This window comes from Euphorbia lathyris, chromosome 3 (assembly GCF_963576675.1).
Source record: "Euphorbia lathyris chromosome 3, ddEupLath1.1, whole genome shotgun sequence".
NCBI classification, from domain to species: domain Eukaryota; kingdom Viridiplantae; phylum Streptophyta; class Magnoliopsida; order Malpighiales; family Euphorbiaceae; genus Euphorbia; species Euphorbia lathyris.
In genome coordinates, this window is record NC_088912.1 from 55,054,583 (window position 1) to 55,075,794 (window position 21,212).

Here is a 21,212-nt window from a genome sequence, read left to right on the forward strand (position 1 = left end):
CCACTTAGGGGTATAAGGCTAGATCACAATAACCAAAAGGTAGAAGCGATTCCGTATAAGACACCGAGTAATGATGACAAAACCAATTTTAAAAATATAATCCTCCAAAATAACTATACGAATACCAATTTGAATACAATAGGAAGACAACTAGATAGGATAGAAAAACACCTTGATAAACAACCTATAGTTTTTGATTCCTCCAAACCCGTTACCAAACCTAAAATCCAAAATCCCATTTTTAAACCATATCAAATGACAAATCAAAGTTCAAAAAATATCCAAGACAGCAAATCTGAATACATTAAAGCCATTCGTGATCAATTAAGTAGGATGACTCCTACGAATACCAACTCCAACCAAGATTCCGCTCAAATTATCCCTGATACTCCTACCCATTCGGCCAGCAAAGTTAATGTCATAACTCAAGACTCTGAAACTGAAAGTCTCATTGAACAATTCCAAGAAGTCACTCCTGAAATTAATAAACTTCATTGGTCTAGGATTCCACAAGACCGTTTACAAATCATCCCTGCTCCTGATATCAATACAGCCAAGCCTTTATCTCAATCTCGTTTCAATGCCACCTCTGTCTATGATTGGAACATAGATGGACTCTCTGAGTATGAAATTCTTGGTCTTCTACAACAGATGACCATGGCTGCCAATGCTTATAAGACTCAACCTGGTACCCAGGATAGGACAGTTGCGGAACTCCTCATAGCAGGATTTTCAGGGCAACTGAAAGGTTGGTGGGATTACTATCTCACACAACAACAGCAAGAAGAAATTTTAGATGCCATTAAGATAGATGAAAATGATGAACCAATCTTTGATGATGATGGTGACCCAATTCAAGATGCCGTAGCCACTCTAATCCTTACAATTTCTCTTCATTTCATAGGAGATCCCTCTCATTTAAAAGACAAAAATGCTGAACTTTTATCAAATTTGAAGTGTAAAAAACTTAGCGATTTCCAATGGTACAAAAATACATTTTTAACTAGAGTAATGCTTAGAGAAGACTCAAATCAACCTTTTTGGAAAGAAAAGTTTTTGGCTGGCTTACCAACCCAATTAGATGAGAAAGTTAGAAACAAAATTAGAGAAACACATGGACACCAAATTCCTTATAACAAATTCACTTACGGTGAGCTGATTAGTCTAACCCAATAGGAAGGATTAAAAATTTGCCAAGAAATGAAATTACAAAAACATCTAAAATGGGAACTTAAGAAAACTAGATCCGAGTTAGGAACTTTTTGTAATCAGTTTGATATTAACATAAATAAACCCTCAACATCAACTTGCCCAGGAAATTGTAGCAAAAGTTCTAGGAGAAATGCTTATAGGAAACCCAAGAAATTCATGAAAAAATACCAAAAGTCCCAAGATGATTATTATAGAAAATCCTACTATAGGAAACCGAGAAAATACAAACAAAAGAAAACTGAAATTAAGAACAAAGAAAATAAATTTAGAGATATTACATGTTATAGATGCCATAAAAAGGGACATACATCGAAATTCTGTAAATTCAATAAAAAACTACATGAACTACAACTAGATGATGAAATAACTAACAAAATCTCCAATCTACTTCTTGATTCCTCTTCCGATACCTCTAGTTCTGATTCTGAAAACCTTTCTTCAATATCCTCTGAAAACAACCAAGACCTTCAATTAGATGAAATCGTTGCAACTAGCTCTACGAGCTCTTTTGAAATTAATGTTTTAACTAGGGAACAAAGTACAACTTTAGATATCATCAACAATATAGGAGACCCAGAACTCAAAAGAGAATTTTTAAATAAACTTTTAAGATCCTTAGACAACCAAGAAGAGAGAAAAGAAGATAAAAAGGTAGAGAAAACTTCCATTTTACCCAATACCAGTAAAGGAGCCTACGATCTCACCAAAATTCTAAATAAAAGGAAAAAACCCATCTTAAATGAAAAAACAAGCATTCAAGAACTACAAAAGGAAATTAAGGAAATAAAATCTGAGCTTAGAGAACTTAAAGAAAAGCAAAGAAAGGATTCTGAATTAATTTTGAAACTTCTTCAAGATACCTCTGATTCTTCTGATTTTCCTGAAGAAACTGAGATTGGCCAAACCTCTTCCCATGAAATTCAAAATGTTCAAAATGTTGAAAAGATTCCAACTAATTTTCTCTTTGTTTTACGGGAAATTACTACCCGAAAATATGTTATCAAAATAACTCTTGTTTTTTCAAAAGATTTCCAAATCGATACTATCGCACTTTTTGACACTGGTGCTGATTTAAATTGTATAAAATCAGGAATTGTTCCAAAAGAGTTTTTAGAGAAAACAAATGAAAGGCTTTCTGCTTCAAATAATTCCAAATTGATTGTTGATTCAAAAACGGAAGCCTCGATTTTAAATAATGATATTCTCCTAAAAACTTGGTTCGTTTCTGTTAGTGCTATTCAACACAGTGTCATTTTGGGAACTCCTTTCATGAATCTGATTACTCCTTATAAGGTGAAAGCAGATTCAATTTCCTCAAGAACAGAAAATGGAAAATTAAATTTTGAATTTATCGAATAACCTCAAACGAGGAATCTCGATTTAATCAAAGCTTGTTCGATTCATGAAAATTCCTTAAATGTTTTAATCAAAGGGAAAACTTATCATCTTCAATCTCTCCAAAAAGATGTTGTTTTCAAACGGTTTGAAGAACAGATAAATAATCCTTCAATCCAACAGAAAATTTCTGAATTTCAAAACTTGATTGAAAAAGAAATTTGTTCTGATCTTCCAACTGCCTTTTGGGACAGAAAACAACATATTGTTGACTTGCCTTACGAAATTGATTTTGATGAGAAACAAATTCCAACCAAGGCTAGGCCAATTCAAATGAACCAAGAACTTGAGCAATACTGTAGAAAAGAAATTCAGGAATTAGAACAAAAGGGTCTAATTTCAAAATCAAGGTCCCCTTGGAGTTGTGCTGCATTTTATGTCAATAAAAATTCTGAAATAGAGAGAGGAACGCCTAGGTTAGTAATAAATTACAAACCTTTGAATAAGGCGTTGAGATGGATTAGGTACCCTATTCCAAATAAAAAAGATCTTTTGCAAAAACTTCATTCTGCTTATGTTTTTTCGAAATTTGACATGAAATCAGGATTTTGGCAAATTCAAATTTCAAAATCTCATAGGTACAAAACTGCTTTTACTGTTCCTTTTGGTCAGTATGAGTGGAATGTAATGCCTTTTGGTTTGAAAAATGCCCCTTCTGAATTCCAAAGAATTATGAATGACATTTTCAATGATTATTCAAAATTATGTATTGTGTACATCGATGATGTTTTGGTCTTTTCAAATTCTATTCAAGAACATTTCAAACACCTTAAAACCTTTTTCTATGTTGTTAAGAAAAATGGTTTGGTTGTGTCGAAATCGAAAATTTCCTTGTTCCAAACTCGCATCAGGTTCTTAGGACACTACATATCCAAAGGAACTATCACACCAATTGAACGATCCCTTCAATTTGCACAAAAATTTCCCGATAGGATTCTTGATAAAAATCAATTACAGAGGTTTTTAGGAAGCCTTAATTATGTTCTTGATTTTTGTCCCAATATCAACAGAATGGCTAAGCCATTACATGATAGACTCAAGAAGAATCCTGTCCCATGGACTAAAGAGCATACTGCTCTTGTTAGAAAAATCAAATAACAGGTCTTAGAGATTCCTTGTCTTCATCTAGCTGATCCTTCCCTACCTAAGGTTGTAGAAACAGATGCCTCTGACCTAGGTTATGGTGGAATTCTTAAACAACTTTCCAAGGGTAAAGAACACATAGTTCAATACACCTCTGGACATTGGAATGAATGCCAAAGAAATTACTCAACAATTAAAAAAGAAATTTTGAGTATTGTTTTATGTATAAACAAATTTCAAAGTGATTTACTAAATCAAAAATTTCTTTTAAGAATTGATTGCAAAAGTGCAAAAGAAGTTTTACAAAAGGATGTTAAAAACCTTGCATCAAAACAGATTTTTGCACGTTGGCAAGCAATTTTAAGCATTTATGATTTTGATATTGAGTTTATAAAAGGAGATACAAATTCTATTCCTGACTTCCTAACCCGTGAATTCCTTCAAAATTCCAGCCATGCCGAAGAAAAATAAAGGAAAAGAAATCACTGGGAGAGATTCCACAATCGCTGGGAGAGATTCCAACAAAAATTCTGATGAAGATTCAAAAATAAAAACATGGAGAGATGCCGCTGTAAAGAAAGAATCAACTCTTCAAGATACCAACCAATCAGGTTTGGACCCTAAAATCCAAAAATGGTTGGCAGAAACATTTGCAAAATCCCCAGAGCTTCAACAAGCTCTAGTCAAGTATCAGACTCCAAAAGAAGAGATTCCAATTGTTCAAAAACCTGAGAAAGGAGAATCTTCTTCAACAAAAGCCCTTTCTCATGAAATTTCTAAAAATGTTTTAAGTTCCCAAATCTCAACTTCCCAAAAATATTTTCATGATACCCAAAAAACAATCTCCAATTCCAATTTTCAAAATTCCCAAGTGGCTTTCACACATGTTGTCCCTTCTCCAATTCCTTCAACTTTTCCAAGTGATTTCATTATCAAGAATTCATTTCAAAATGTTCTTTCTGTAGAAAAAGGCTTTTATCATGAAGATCCTCAAGTTTCAATTGAAAAAGCTTTTGGTAAAAATTGGTTTTTCAAATCATGGGACTTAAACAAGACTTCACGATATTATGAAATGATTCTTACTGTCACAAATTCTGCTTCTTTCAAACACTTTTACTGGAAATCTGAACACTCAGACCCAGCATATTCCACAATAAAAATTCACAAGGTTATTTCTCCGATAGACTGGAAACATCCACTGTCTGAACCTGTGTATTTTCCTGTGGAATACAAGGAAGAAGAATTTTCTGAGACTCCTTTTAATTACTGGGAATACCAACAGGCCTGGTGGAATGCCCTCCTGATTAATAATGTTGGGAGAAAACATTCTTGGCTTATCTTTTTTGATACCGCTTGTGATCCAGAAAAATTTCCTCTTTGGTTCCAACAATGGTGGGAGCATTGGGGGTGCGTTGAGCAAATCCTCCAAGACAGAATTCTTACTTGTTACAAAAAATTTAAGGCGGGTTACAAACCCACTGAGGAGGAAAAAAGGTTCTCTCCCTTGGCTTTATTTTGTATGAAATTTTACTTTGCTTGGGTAGGTGCTTCGAAGGTACAATATGCAGAAAATTATAGAAATTCACTGATTCAAAGGAGATTTCTAGTAAGATGGTGGGACAAATTCAAGATTCCTCCTAGTCTCACTGTTGAGAAAATGGATATATGGTTGAAAAATCCTACTAGAAAATCTAGAGAAATACAGTTCACCGAGAATCGATTCCTTCCACTTTCCAAACAAATACCTGAAAAAACCATTTCTTTGGGACAAGCACAATTTTTGGCCGAGAAATCTCACTTAGCCTCAAAATTAGCTGCAGCAAAATCCCCTGAAGAGATGACTACTTTGTTCAGAAAATACCTTCCCCAATCCCAGTCAGACTCGGACCAGGATGAACCAGCAATTAACTTGAGTGATAATGATTCCGACTATGATCACTTTAGCATGTTTGGTAATTCTGGTTTCTAAAAAAAAACAAAAAAAAAGAGAAAAGATCTCGCTAAGTTACCTTAAATGGTACTTAGGCAAAAATTAAGGGACAATTACTCCCCAAAAATCCAAATTTTGAAGATTGCAAATTTCGAGATTGCAAATTCTGAAGATTCCAAGATTGCAGATTTTGAAGATTCCAAGATTGCAGATTTTGAAGATTGAAGATTTTTGAAGATTCCAGTAAGCAACATTTGAAGACTCCAGAAAACTGTGTTCTAATGAAACTATTTGAAGATTCCAATCTTTGTTCAACACGTGACCACCGACAATTTTGCAGACAGACATTGCAGCTGGCATGTGGATATACTGTACCAGTACTATTCACAAAGACAAAATTGCCCTTGGTTACTATTCATGATTCCAAAAATACCCCTGGTTACTATTTATGATTCCAAAAATGCCCTTTGATTTGCCTATATAAGGAGGTACCCTCCAACACTACACCCCATCCATTTCATACATCCATTCTACTCTCCATACACCTTCTCTCTCCTTCCAACACTTTCAACCAACTCTCTCTCTTCTCTCCATCATCTCTTACACTTCCATTACTACCTTCTCATCCATCCATACCTTCTACCTTCATCCATATACACACTATCTTCTACCTTCATCCATATACACACCACCTTCCTCTTTCATCCATACACACCACATTTCCTACCCCCAACCTTAAATTTCTCTCTTGTAATCAATTTCAAGAATAATTTGTAATTCCTTTTACGAAGAAAGTTGTATCTCCAGTTTTTGATTCCAAATTTGTAAGTTTTTGATGGTTGGCTACGCCACCTACTTTTAATAAATTTCATATTTCAAGTTTATTTATCTAGATCCTTTCAAATTTTGTGGGATCCCTTACAAAAGTATGCAAGCTTATGGTCCATGATCATAAGTAGACAGAAACTGGGGGACGCTCAAGTTTGAAAGTTACTATTTTGTTTATTTCATTTTCTTACCTATATATATTTATCTATTATTATTATTATATTATATATACATATATTATATTATATATACATTATATATACATATATATTATATTATATTATATATATATATTATATACATATTATCTATATATTATATATATATACATATATATATATATCTATATTTATATTTCATTTCAATATTCTCATCATCATTTTTGTCTTTTCCTGTTTTTTCCATATTCCCATTATTATCTTTTGTTTTTTCTATTTATTGGTTTTTAGAATATAGTCTATTAATATTTCTGTGTTGTTTATTAGACCCCTTGGATCCGTGGGCGTGTTCTGGTATATATATATATATATATATATATATATATATATATATATATATATATATATAAGATGAGGCACCCTAAAGAGGTATGTTCTATTACGGTCACCAATATTCTTATTGTCTTCAACCCCTTCTAAAACTCTTGATGTCTTAGGTATCGAAGTGAGTTTGTCGGACTCTTCCCCTTTTTGACCTACTATTCATCCTTTATGGACAATGTTTTAAAAATCAGACCGGACTAATCAGTTCAACCGCAAACCAGCATTTGGAACCAGGATGAACTGATGAACCGATATCATTGACCATTTGAAACCAGGATGAACCGATGAACCGATATCAAACCGATGAACCGGCACGACTGGTTTTTTTAATCTATCCACTTGACAATTTATATCAAGTTTTCCTATGCGTCGTCCTTCAATTTCTCGATGTGGAAATTGGGGTGCTTGGAAGATTCTCACACACCACCACATTTCACACGCACAAAGATTATAGTGGGCCAAACTTTTAATTTCTTGTTGAAGGCTCTTTAAATTGCCATAATTGATTTCTCTAACCTTTAAGAGATGGGTAATGAACTCAGATCTATCAATAAATAAATCAACAGATTTAGGCTTACCTCTTATAACGCAAATCCATTGAACAGGAGCGGAATAATCAACTTTGGCTGCATATCACCGATCTATGAAGTTACTACACCGAAGGAGCAATCTTCATGGTTCCACGAACTAAGACACAACCCAAAAACAAAGGGGGCGACGGCTAAGTGAGAAGGAACAGAGGGATTGTCTTTGTGCAGTATCTTGTGTTATTAGGGTGTTAGGTTTAGCCTTCATAGCTATCTATTTATGGCTAGGTTAAACCTAAAGGCCTAACCCTAACCCTAACTGATTAGGTTACGGGTGGGCCATGTTGGTCCCGTGTAACGTAGTAGGATTAGTTCCAAGGGGGGGTTAGGAACTAATATAACTTTTTGCTTAATAATGCTGACTTAATTGAATGTTAGATATTTTAACTCAGCTTTAGGTCAGTAAGGCTGAGTGAGATGTAAGACAGCTTTAATCAGATACTGACTAGAGCTGTTTTAATATTGAGTTGGGAAATAACACTTTAAGTTAGTTTCCAACTCAGCACGCTGGTTACTCAGCGTTGGCTTTTACAGATTATTTACTGAGCAATTTTAAGCAAGAAACACATGCATATATATATATATATCGAGAGAAAGGGTTAGATATTACTCAGCAGACTTATCCTGGTTCGGCCTCACCACCTACGTCCAGTCCCCGGAATTCTTCCGAGCTTTTTCAATCCTCTACTAAGCTCTTTAAAGGTAGAGCACAAACCTTTTACAATAGCAACTGAGTATGCAAGAGTACCGTCCTCTATTCGTCTACTCAATCCTATCTACCACTGAACACTATAACCGAGTATTCAGATTTTCTCTACCATTGAGTACTATAACCGAGTACTCAGCTTCACTCTTCTAACCTTTTACAAATGATAAGAAATTGTTCTTAATACAACAAAGAACACTTTAGATGACAAAGTCAATCTAGACTTTTACACAATGATTGGAATTGGGTGTAAGAGCTTGCTTTTTCTTTTCAAACAGCTTCTATTTTGGATTATCACTTAGTAAAGATTTCTCTTGTCTGTATATCTCTTGTATTTTTTTTCGTGTAAGATCCAAGTGATGATTTGGCCTATTTATAGCAATCTTTGTGGCTTCAATCATTTGAATTCTGATAAAGCCATTATATGATAAACGGTCTTCTTCGTCATCACGTGGTCAGCTTCCAGAGCTGCATGCCAATCCCGTCTTCTATTTTTACCAGACGCCAGGTTCGCCAGTTTCATCTTCTTGCGCCAGGTTTGTCTTCTTGCCAAAAGTCAGACGGTCCATGCATCTCGAAAAGGTCTTTAAAACGGATTTCCAAGACTTCTGATTTGTGTCAGACCTTGTCTGTCAAGTTGACGGATCATTGACGTTGACTTGATTGTTACTCAGCTTGACTCAGCGGCTTCGCCTTCAAGCTTTTCTAAAGAAGACATTTCTTTCGTAAAACTGAGTTGCATTCCACTCAGCTTCCGCTGTGTGACTTCTTATGCTGACTTTGTTCTGTCTTTCTTTTATGGACTTTCAGTTCCTGTTCTCGTTAGTTAACTTACTCAACATTGAACAAACACATCAGTATAATTAAATCAAAGCACTTAAATTTAATTGTTTTAATCATGGGAATAATTTTGTCAAATCAAAATCATGTGGAAAGGTGTTTCAACAAACTCCCCCATTTTGATGTTGGCAAAAGTATTCAATTACGGAACTCAGTGTTGAGGTTCCCCATGATAGTTGACCTTTTCTATCTTTTGAAATTACTCCTCCATAAGGGTTGCATCTACTGACTTAGTTCAATTCTAAACCTTCTAAGATTTAATCAAAGTGAGCATAAGGTCAGCCTTCAGAGGTAGGTCAAATACTTGAAACATTTAGTCATTTACTCAGTTTTGATACTTAGTTAAGTTCAAGTATCAGAGTTGGGTTTATCAGAGTTGAGATATACTGAGTATATTTTACTTGTTTAATTTTTATGTTCACAAGTTTTAAGTTGTTATTCAATACGTAGTTACATGAGACAGATCAGCATATAAACACAGTATGTAAGCATTGAAGGAAAATAGGCAAACGTTTGGCAGCGGAAATATAAAAATTTTACCTATTTCCTACTCCCAAGATCCGTTAATCGTTATTTCATATAAGGAGGGATTGAACATAAATACCTTTATGACGATCAATCTACCGTTGCAAACGAAGTGCCCACAACTTCAAAAGAGATGAAAACTGTCTACCAATCTGCCCCTATCCGAAAATACCTTCCAGACCTCCGAACGACAATCCCAACGGTGGAAACGTGAAAGAATATGTCTAGAAACTCCTGTCCAAAAATCGCGACGATCCGACGGTTCAATCTCCGGAAATCCGTGAAATCGTGAACTGGCCTGATGTAGGAGAAGCAAAACGAATTTCTCCTTTTGTATGTCTTTTCTACATTCATGAACATAACAAGACATATAAGTAAACGATTAGAATTCAACCAAGTAATAGCAATCAAGATATATTGCCTCTAATTAATCAACACAAGATCGAGGAGAAAAAGAAAGAGATGAAATCAATTGATTCGGAAGCAATCGGTGGAATTCCGTCCTCTACTATAGTGGTCGAAATTCTCAGTCTGCGGGAGAGACTAGGGTTAGCCGAAATTTGCTAATAGGAAGGGTATAAATAACCTCTTGTATCTAAACCCTAGTTAGATAGAATTAGGTTACTTAATAAGAGTTATATTTGGAATAATACTCTTGTTATTATTATCTATAATTATATCTAAATATAAAGATAATAATAACTTATTGATAGGATAATAATAGAAGCAATTTAATCTCATTAAACCTCCTAACTTATTTATCCTATAATTAATTTAATTCGCAATCATAATCTAATTATAATTGTTGTAAAATTAAATTAATTCATTTATGTTTTATCTACATAAAATTGCCCCCCCTATGTTACTGGGCCTTGGTGGACTCAGTTGGGCTTCCATCAATTAATTAATATATGTTTCTCTTTTGGGCTCCAAGTCTTATGTGTGACCCATTAGGTTCTTATTGCTTCTAGTCGTATACAACTATTAAATTAATTCCTTAGAATTATATTTAATCTTTGCATAACGGAATGAGTACGCGAACTGTGATTGGCAGATCCGAAATATTCCCTCAGAGCTATAAGAAGATAGGTTGATTCCGTCGTTGACCTTTCCGTATTAGTTACAGTATAATTCGATCCTTCATCAACTACATCCTTGAACAGAATCTTATGACTATGGGCAAAGTCAAGTCATATATAGCGAGACGTTCATTTTACTTGTACAGGCCGAGTTAACTCCAATTAGATAGGTTAAGTGAAATCTGCATTTCAAGTCTTAAACTATCACCTTGCAAGGATTTAGAGTTAAGTCTTCCACAAGCGATCCTTGGACGTATCTCCCATTTATCAAGAGTGACAAATGCTCAATCCAATGTATAAATATCCTGCAATTACTTCCTGTGATACCCAACGTCTGCCGTTCACACCCCAGAGTCATCTCTGTTATGGATCGTGTTAGAACAGGATCAAAGCATCACATTCCATAATCCAGAATCACTAATTAACATTCCTTTGAGTCTTAGGATTACTTATACCTATTCATACCAATGAGATGAACAGGTGACAAGGATAAATCTACCCATCCTGTTGTCTCCAGTCGGGTCCCCAATCCTAATGAACCCCTTTTATTGGATCCATGTAACTGTCCAAATATCTGCATATCTGAAGCTTGTGAGATCAGCTCTCTATCTCGACAGAAGACATTGTTACATGCAAGTCTCAACAGTGATATGTCAATCCGTTATTCAAAACATATTACTTGACTTGGGGTGGTTTTAAGTTTATTAGTTTATTATAATGTTTCGTCTCACTTCATGCTTGTATGAACACTTTATAATCACTTTAAATAAACTTAAGGATTTCCTTTTATTAGACTTGTTTAGTTCTTTAAAGGAGGTTGCCTTCATACAGTTATAAAACCATATCTTATTAAAACAAATCACATAAAGAACAATTCATTTATATTAGGTTTATATCCTGGAACAATTGTCTATAGGACACTAAACCCCAACATACTCCCACTTGGACCAAAGCCAATTGTTTCCAAAAACATTCCCAAAAGCGTTCGCATGACCACCGTGAACCTTTTGGGGTAAGGCATTCTTTAAATGGATCTATAAGTTTGTCCTTTTATGGGCACTCCATTTTGATTCTCACATCTACTCTTGTTGTTATCTCTCGGTAGAGATAGTAACGACTGAGGTAGTGTTTGGATGTATTATGAGACTACGGGTCCTTGGCAAGAGCAACAACTCTATTGTTAATCTTATTAACAATGTTAGGTACCCCACCTAGTTCATTAATGAACTACCTTTCCAAACTTCCTATCAGCTGCTTCCAAAGCTGCTACATAATCTGATTTTGACCTTTGGCTCAGCTACGGTTTCCTGCTTGGAACTATTCCAGCTAACCGTACCTCTTTCAGAATCATCTTCATCTGTTTGATGACTTATATCCGCAAGTCTCCAACTTTCAATTTATCATCTCCATATATACTTGGAACATGTCCATAGTTTATCTTAAGTACTTAAGATTGTCCTTGACAACAATCCAGTGATCATCACTTGGATTGACCTATAATCGACTTTGTCATGCTAAAGTAACAATGATGTTAGGTCTAGTGCGAAAACGCTTTGAGCACTTTGTTAATGCATTTAGACTGGGAGGGGTCAAGCAGCCTTGATCTTTAATCTTTAAGATGCTTCTCCTAAGTCTATTATGGAGAATTTTATCCGATAACCAAAATTTTCACCAATTGCAGTGTAGCTATGTCGTTCCCATTAGTAGAATATCATCGAAATGTCATACTAAGTAAACGACCAAGCTCCCACTAGTTTACATGTAAAGGCTCATATAAGCTCCCACTAGTTTACATGTATAGGTTTGCAAGAGTCTCCTCATAAGCTGTAGGTTCATCGTCTAATACTTGAACCTCTTCATTGTCTCCCACTAGAAATCCAAATCTCTTTGGGATTTCATCGGGTCCCATTAGAAATCCAAAATCTCTTAGGGATTTTGATGAACTTGACCAGTCCTATGAGTTAGTAATGTCACCAGTGTCTCATCTTGTGAGACAGATCCGTGTTCCACCATCGCTTCCGCTATTTCAGCCTATCCTTCCTTTTGAACTTCATCAAGTTCAATAATGCTTTCTATTTGTGTTTCTAGAAGAAACTCTTTCTCTAGAAGTATAGTGTCTTTGGATACTGTTACTTTCGATCATCTGGATGATAGAAGTAATCTCCTACTTTTGTTTCGGATATCCAATGAAGAAGTATTTGTTAGATTTAGAATCTAACTTATCTGATGTTATGTGTTTAACATATGCTGACCACCCCCAAACTCTCATAAAAGAGAAACTGGGTTTCTTTTTCCATGAACAATTCAAATGGAATAGAACTGGCGGATTTTGTGGATACTCGGTTTAAGGTACATAACGCGGTTTCCAAGGTGTAGCCCTAGAACATCTTTGGAAGAGAGGTTATGCTCATCATGGATTGTACTATATCTAAAAGAGTACAATTTCTCCTTTCAGATACATCGTGGTGTATACGGAGGAGTCCATATTGTTAATGAATCCATATTCATTTAGATAATTCAGGAAAACATTTGAAAAATATTCTCTACCTCGATCTAATCCAAATAGTCTTTCTTGTTTGAATCATTTGAACTTTCTCAAAAGCTTCTGACTTATGCTTCATCAAGAAGATGTATCAATATCTGGTATGATCATCTTATAAAACTAATGAAGTGACTGAACCTTTCTCTTTGCTTGTGTTGACATATGACTAACTACATCTGAATGTACTAGTCCTAGAGTGTCTGATACACATGCTCCTTTATTGCTAAAGGGTGTCTTTGTCATCTTTGCCTTTAAACAAGACTTACATGTGTCCATTGATTCAAAAATCAACTGAGTTTATAAGCTCATTCTTGATGAAGCTTGAACATGTGTTTTCCGTTTATATGGCCTAGGTGACAATCCCACAAGTAGGTTGAATTATCTATCTTTTAATTCCAAATGTAAAAGCACCATCCTGACCCGTCTTCTAGAGAGAGTCTAAGTACTTCTTATAGTTCTTCTTCCATTTCCTTACCATGTTGGTGGCATTCCCTACTTGCTTTTATTGACTTGGGTTCTTTAGAATTGGGAAACTTCCCTTTTCTCTCGTGAGATCCCTCAATACCAAGTGCTGACATCACTTTCTTAAGATTTGGGCTCAACTGACTTGAGCATATTCAAGAGCTCTTCTATAGAGGTCTTTGAGTTTATTCATGATGAGCTTATGAATAAATCTGCAGAACTAAGTCAACACTTAATTCAAATCTAATACTAGAAAGTTTCGGTGATGTAGTCAATCGTCTTGACACAAAGTGCCATAGCTGCAAGTGTGGTACATCTTGTACGTTCGTCATCTGATTGGTGCTTCCAGCAAACATCAATCCTTTTGGCAGGAGCATCATCTACTAGGGCATTGGGCATCGGCATGTCCAATCTTTTCGAACTTCAAAACAATTTTGAGTTTGCCAAAGTAGTCGGTGAATTTTGAACTATTCAATTTGTTATCGGTTAAAATATTATGTAGATCCATTTTAGATATGATGATTCAGAGTATTTACTTTAACTTGAGAGTGAGATAGAGTGACGTATGTTTATTCATTTGCTTTAAAGTATATTAATTTAAAATTATAGATCTTTTAATTCATTTTAAATTGCTCCCACTATTTTGCCAAATTAATAGCCCTCCATATTAATTCGAAGAATTTCACAAATCCTTTAGTGAGCTAGGATCCTAACTCCTGAGATTTCACCTTGAGTTTGCTCAACAAGCTAGTCTCATTCGTTAGGTAGATTCATGTAATCAATCACATCTTTAATGTGATTCCTAGGTTATTGGGTTACTAACCACATTAGTAACTAATATGCTATTCATATTAATCCCAACCATATTGCCCATTAGTTTATGATAACATGGGTTTGCCCATCCAATTATCATAATCTAATTTAAGTATTACCCCATATTCATGAAATAACGATTTTCGATAATTCAGGTGTTACCATAAGACCCCGAGCTTGAGTTTGCTCAACAACCCAAAGGCCCCCAGTACTGCCGACTGAATTATAATATTAGGGAGGGGCAACCGATTTTAATAACTTGCTTATTTACTTAACTTTTAATTAGTGAGGGATTTTTATTTTAAGTCTCATAATCTAACTTAGTCTTGATTTGCTTTAGCATACATCAGACACAAACATTGGTGTTATGGACATATTATCTAAATTATTCCGTCGAGCCAGAGACGGAATAAAAGGCCAAACCTAGGGAAATACTAACTATTACATATTTCTCTTTAGGTCCTCCGTCTTCTCCATGGCGCCTTGAAATTACATATTAATTTCTATACTACTAAAGAAAACTTCAATTAACTTGAAGGGAATTAGATGAGATGAGAAATTACAATAGATAGTAGATAAGCAGGACTCGCAGGCCCTATTTCAAAAATACCAAAAGACTAAATAGAGGGTCCAAATATGTCCATAACTCCAAACATACATAGACTCAATTAAATAAATTTAATTGGTTGATTACATAAAATACTTATGTAATATTTAGGTTAATCACATTAACTCATCAAATTAACTTTCATCCAATTTTAATTCTATCAGTTTCGTATCTTCTATATTAACCTATTGGATTAATACAACTATACAAAACTTTATTAATTATTTGTGTTCAATTATTTTACCAAGATTATTTAACGTGTTTAAATCAACCGTATCAAATACAAATAATTAAACTTTGTAAAATCAATTCCAGAACACAAAACTTTTAAGACGAGAGATTATACATCATTGTGTTTAATCATTTTACCAAAACCGTTTAAAGTAATTAACTAATATATCAAGTATATTTACGGTTTGCAAAATCAAATTAAAACACATACCACTACCATATCCTTTTTATTAATTATAACGATTAATAAATTTATATAGGTTGATTCGTTGTTTCTAAATTTTAATTTTGTATCAATGAAATAGTTTATCTAATTAACCGTATTAAAACATCTTAATTAGACAACTGAATTCAATCTATACAATTTAAAATAGACAACGATCAAAATCAAGTGGATCAATTAATTCTATATATATTAATTTTAGTTTTCTGAAAAACCCAAAATATTCAGGAAAAAGTAAAACCAAAAATCAGGGGTCGAAACTTGATTCGTCCCCATCGCGGATCGCATCCGCGACGCTGGCGGTGTTGCTGCCAAAGGGGCAGCAACATAACCGCCCATTCAAAAAGAAGCAGCAGCTCAAAAGAGCTGCTACCTCGAAGTTGTTGATGCCAACATAAACCTTTTTTTTATTAAATTAAATTAAAATTCTTTTAATTAAATAAAACTTTATTTAAACTAAAACTTGTTTTAAATTAAAACTCTTTTAATTAAAACCTTAAATTTTAATTTCGAATATATACATATAAAACTCAGTTTATATTTACACAACCTTTTCCAAATATATATCTAATTAATCGTTTCTAACCGTTTCATTTAAATCGTTAATAAAATCAAAATTTTCAAAGATTAATCGAATTAACTCTTTTAACGATTCAAACGGTTAAACCCTTAATCCACAAAACATGTATATCTTAATCTCATCTTAACCATTTATCTTTAGATTAATTAACCGAATCAAATTGATTAATTAACCTAACAATAAATCTATTCAATCTGATTGAAAACCCTTTTATTTTCATATATGAAATAACGGATTTAACGCAGGCTCTGATACCACTGAAGGAAAATAGGCAAACGTTTGACAGCGGAAATATAAAATTTTTACCTATTTCCTATTCCCAAGATCCGTTAATCGTTATTTCATATAAGGAGGGATTGAACATAAATACCTTTATGACGATCAATCTACCGTTGCAAACGAATTGCCCACAACTTCAAAAGAGATGGAAAATGTCTACCAATCTGCCCCTATCCGAAAAGACCTTCCAGACCTCCGAACGATAATCCCAACGGTGGAAACGTGGAAGAATATTCTAGAAGCTCCTGTCCAAAAATCGCGACGATCCGACGGTTCAATCTCCGGGAATCCGCGAAATCATGAACTAACCTGATGTAGGAGAAACAAAACGAATTTCTCCTTTTGTATGTCTTTTCTACATTCATGAACATAACAAGACATATAAGTAAACGATTAGAATTCAACCAAGTAATAGCAATCAAGATAGATTGCCTCTAATTAATCAACACAAGATCAAGGAGAAAAAGAAAGAGATGAAATCAATTGATTCGGAAGCAATCGGTGGAATTCCGTCCTCTACTATAGTGGTCGAAATTCTCAGTCTGCGGGAGAGACTAGGGTTAGCCGAAATTTGCTAATAGAACCTCTTGTATCTAAACCCTAGTTAGATAGAATTAGGTTACTTAATAAGAGTTATATTTGGAATAATACTCTTGTTATTATTATCTATAATTATATCTAAATATAAAGATAATAATAACTTATTGATAGGATAATAATAGAAGCAATTTAATCTCATTAAACCTCCTAACTTATTTATCCTATAATTAATTTAATTCGCAATCATAATATAATTATCATTGTTGCAAAATTAAATTAATTCATTTATGTTTTATCTACATAAAATCGCCCCCATATGTTACTGGGCCTTGGTGGACTCAGTTGGGCTTCCATCAATTAATTAATATCTGTTTCTCTTTTGGGCTCCAAGTCTTATGTGTGACCCATTAGGTTCTTATTGCTTCTAGCCGTATACAACTATTAAATTAATTCCTTAGAATTATATTTAATCTTTGCATAACGGAATGAGTACGCGAACTGTGATTGGCAGATCCGAAACATTCCCCCAGAGCTATAAGAAGACAGGTTGATTCCGTCGTTGACCTTTCCGTATTAGTTACAGTATAATTCGATCCTTCATCAACTACATCCTTGAACATAATCTTATGACTATGGGCAATGTCAAGTCATATATAGCGAGACGTTCGTTTTACTTGTAGAGGCCGAGTTAACTCCAATTAGATAGGTTAAGTGAAATCTGCATTTCAAGTCTTAAGCTATCACCTTGCAAGGATTTAGAGTTAAGTCTTCCACAAGCGATCCTTGGACGTATCTCCCATTTATCAAGAGTGACAAATGCTCAATCCAATGTATAACTATCCTGCAATTACTTCCTGTGATACCCAACGTATGCCGTTCACACTGCAGAGTCATCTCTGTTATGGATCGTGTTACAACAGGATCAAAGCATCACATTCCATAATCCAGAATCACTAATTAACATTCCTTTGAGTCTTAGGATTACTTATACCTATTAATACCAATGAGATGAACAGGTGACAAGGATAAATCTACCCATCCTGTTGTCTCAAGTCGGGTCCCCAATCCTAATGAACCCCTTTCATTGGATCCATGTAATTGTCCAGATATCTGCATATTTGAAGCTTGTGAGATCAGCTCTCTATCTCGACAGAAGACATTGTTACATGCAAGTCTCAACAGTGATATGTCAATCCCTTATTCAAAACATATTACTTGACTTGGGGTGGTTTTAAGTTTATTAGTTTATTATAATGTTCCGTCTCACTTCATGCTTGTATGAACACTTTATAATCACTTTTGATAACTTGCTGGATCCGCTTTGATGTTCTTTGCCGGAGTTACCTGCAAAACAAAACCGGAGACAGGATCTCCGGGAAAACTCTCCGACGATCAAGTCAGTTTTTGTAAGGATGAGTCTATAATTTAGCAATAGTTCTGTGGGAAAAAAAAGTATCAACGTACCTCCTCCCTTATTCTTAAGGCCTTTTATAGGTATTTTTTGGGTAACCGCCGAGGGCGGTTACTCCTTAGTGGGCCACGTTCTGAGGGCGGTTCCCCCTTTTTAGGCCATGTCCCTTTCGTGGTTTTCATGGCAACGAACGTGGTTCTGAGTGGGAGTCTTGTCGCTCCGTTTAGGAATTAGGGGCGGTTTACTCACTGCGCCCGCTTCCTTCATTCGGGTCCCGTCCAATCTTAGCCCATGGAGCTTTAATATGGGCTGGGCTTGCGAAATGAGTATAACCCGTTTTGGGCTTCGCGGGTTATCACATGCCTCCCCCTTGGTCTAGCAAGAGCCCTTTTAGGGTCTTTTTATAGGGGACGCTTCGTCTTTGTCCGATTATTTCAAAGTCCTTGAATTTGTGCATTTCTCCTCTTTCGTTTTCTCCGGCGTCGACCTTTTAATTCCGTTACTTCTTTTCCGGCGTTGACCTCTTAATCCCGTCACTTCACTGTGTTGTCTCTTTCATGTAAGTTTTTCTTTTCACATTTGCTCCTTGTTCGGCTTTTTGCTTCTGTTTTCTTTTATCGATCATGTCAGACCTCGACTTCGCGCCGTTTGACGACGATTATGTCCGCGAGGTCTCTAACGAGGTCGAAGAGATGGTTGAGGAAGCTTCAACCAGCTCTCCTGGGTGTAATTCTCATCCCGCCGACTTCCTTCATCTGGCGAATACAACCGACGAGGGTTTAGGTTTTGACCCCAAAAAGTTGATTCCGCCACCTGTCCCAACCCCTCGTTTGTTACCCAAGAAGGACAGGTCGGGAAGTTTGGTTTGTCAAGAGACAATCGACGATTTGCGGGAGCATTATCCCTGGCTCCGAGGTCTCGAGACGATCATTCCTGGAGAGGATAGGGGGTCGGGCGATTACCCAAAGGGGTACTTCACTGTTTTCGTGGCCCAGATTATCTGCGGCTTCACTTATCCGTTGGCGGATGAGATTGCTTCCGTCTTAGGCGGTTATGGAATCGCGCCCGGGCAATTGCATCCTAACGGCTGGGCCGATTTGACTCTGGACAAATTTTTGGCGGATTGTTTCGAGGTTCCCTTTTCGCTCAAGATCTTCTCCAAGCTCCACCATTTCAAAAGCTCGGCGGGGTATTTCACTTTCATCCGCCAGAGCGGATACTATGGTTTTGACGAGAAGCTGAACAAGATCCGCGAGTGGGATCGATCTTACTTTTTTATCAAGTTTAATGAGGAAAACCTAAACTTCCTTCATTGCTGGAGCCGACCCAACGTAAAGAGTTTGAACTTCGGATATCCCAGCCAGGAAGAATCCGCCGTTATCAAGTTCCTGAAGAGCACTCCACCTTTTGTATGGACATACGATCAGGCCTTTCATATGCTAAGGAGCCGAGTAGCGATTGCATACCGCGAGGGGGATCGCGTTGTCTATATTCCTTATCGCGTTTTTGTGCAAGGTACTTTTTATTTCCAAGTTGATGGTTTCTTTTAATCCTTTGCAGGGGTGATCCTTTATCTCAAACGCTGCAGATCGGGAGGCCAAAGCCCTGGCGAGAAGAAAGAAGCGGATGACGGAAACTGCTTCCGTTGTAGGGGCGGATCCTTCTGGAGGGACGATTCCTTCTATTGGGACGGCTTCCCCGGTTAGGGCTTCCGCTTCACAAGGTCCTGCTTCTGCCTCCGAGGATCTTCCTTTAACTAGGAAGCGGAAGATAAGTGCGGATACAGAGTCTTCTCGTTCTAAAAAGAAGAACACTTCTGTGTCCCTTACTGTTGGCGGCGCACCTGTATCCGCCTCGTCTAAAGGAAAGAGCAGTACCCCCATTCACGAGGTATCTTGATCTACTCCCTCTCGTATTGCTACTTTTTCCTCATGAGCTATCTGCCACTCCTTGATATTTTTCTTTATGCTCTTGCAGCCAATCCCCGATATTAGCGGATGGTGGACTAGGACTTTCGGTCTGGCCGTGAACTTCTCTTGCAAGGATATTGTATCTTCCATATGCAATGTCCTCGGACGACTTCCCTCTGCCTCCCGTGTGCGCGAGCAAGTGTCGCTCCCTACTGCTGTGGAAGGGATCGAGAAGCGTTCTGTAGAGGTATATTATTGCTTTGTCCTTTCGCTTTCAAATATCTTGTGTTCATTGTAACCGCATATTTCTATTCGCCCATTTTATTTGTGAGACGTTTTATATGCAGATTATCAATTTCGCTGAGGGCATTCTACGAAGGGATGCAGAGCGAGCCCAGGAGTTGGAAAGTCTTGGTACGGAATTGGCGACTCAGAAGTCGCTTTATGATGATGTCCAAGGGAAGGTGAAGGTCCTAGAGGGCACCTGTCAGAAGGCCGTGGGCGAGAAGGAGGAGGCCCTTAAATCCCTTCAGGCCAAGTCCGATGAACTGCAAAAAGCCCTCAACGACCTAGATGTTTTCAAGGAGGCCCAAAAGAAGAGGGTTGAGGAGATTTTGGCTGAAGATGGCGCCCGCATCTACTGGTATGGGGAGCGGATTCATGCAGCTTATGAACACGGGCATCAGGGTCTAGTACTTAACCGCCCCAAAGTTCCCATCCCTGAAAAGGATTTAACTGGGGAGTGGGATAAGCTGGAAGCCGAGGATGCTGATATGGATGAGGTACTCTTCTTAGATTGGAAGAGTCTTCAGGATCCTCCGATTAGCTGCGAGATCCCTATTCAGCCGGCGGAAGGAGAGGCACCCCAAGCCGTTTCTCAACCTGTG

General features: G+C 36.4%; 1 long non-coding RNA gene across 1 annotated transcript; it reads left to right on the forward strand.

The window, feature by feature from the left end:
* The first annotated feature begins 20,085 nt into the window (after positions 1–20,085).
* On the forward strand, positions 20,086–20,810 carry LOC136222375 (uncharacterized). Its single transcript, XR_010685610.1, has 3 exons — positions 20,086–20,305; positions 20,393–20,572; positions 20,673–20,810. It is a non-coding gene; the product is annotated as an uncharacterized lncRNA (long non-coding RNA).
* The last annotated feature ends 402 nt before the right edge of the window (positions 20,811–21,212 follow it).